Raw genomic sequence first — 1,134 nt, 5'->3', positions numbered from 1 at the left:
GAAGGGACCTCGGGGACAGACTGCAGACACTGGCCAGCTACAGATGTCAATAACAGAGCAGTCTTTCCCCACCTCTTTTCCCTCCTTCTTCTTAGTTTCTGAGTCCCTGCGAGCCCGGCTCAGAAACAACAAAATTTTCTGAAAGGTTTTGGGTGGTTTTGTTTCATTTCAGAGCCTTCCATTTCATTTCAGATTTGGTGTTTCAGTTACCGAAATGGACCAAAACACCTCTGAAATGAAATGGCTGCTAAAGTTTTGCATAGCCCTAATAGTGCGGTAGCTCCTAAACCAAGTACTACATGACGGTGCAGTAACAACCACGCTGTGGTGGGCACGTGTAGTTGCACCCAGTAAGGAGTATAGCTTCATTATCTTGGGAGTCAGTCTGATCCTGATGGCTAAGGGAAATACCTTCTTGAACCAATGCAGCTAACCAACAGGGGGCAGCACTGACTTCAGAGTAAAGTGGGGCATTTTGCCCAAATGCCTAGTGGTTAAGGCACTTGCACAAGAAGTGAAAGATCTGGTTCCTCATGGGGTTTGAACCTGTATCTTTTATTTCTTGTGAGCATCCCCTAGCCATCCAGGCATGGGTGAGGTAGGACTGAGTTAATTTCCCAATACTCTGTTGCAGCTGATCTACTGGGCAGCCAGGAGTGAAAGTCACAGGGAGAGAAGTTGTGCAAGGAGTTATCTGAGATATGGTTTTATGTCAGATGATGTAGAGCAACATATCTGCATGGTATGATGTGATATGACAGAACGTACTGTGCACTTCACATTCTTTTAAAGTTGTAATTGCAACCGTAATTAATTTGTCAGTATGTTCAAATGTGACAGCTTTGTAGGGATGTTTTCACAAGTTAAACTATTGCTATGCCAGGATGAGCTACACCACCTTTCATAGATTTCATAGACATTAGGGCTGGAAGGGACCTCAGAAGATCATCGAGTCAGCCCCCCACCCAAAGGGCAGGAAGTCAGCTGGTGCCATAGGATCCCAGCAAGATAAACATCCAAATTACTCTTGAAGGTGTTCAATACAGGTGCTTAAACCACCTCCGATCGCAGGCTGTTCCAGACCTTGGGGGCTTGGACAGTAAAGAAATTCTTCCTTATGTCCAGCCTGAAACG

The sequence above is a fragment of the Crocodylus porosus genome, unplaced genomic scaffold, assembly GCF_001723895.1.
Source record: "Crocodylus porosus isolate Cpor-Errol unplaced genomic scaffold, CroPor_comp1, whole genome shotgun sequence".
NCBI lineage: Eukaryota > Metazoa > Chordata > Crocodylia > Crocodylidae > Crocodylus > Crocodylus porosus.
Note: the sequence above shows the minus strand (reverse complement) of the source record.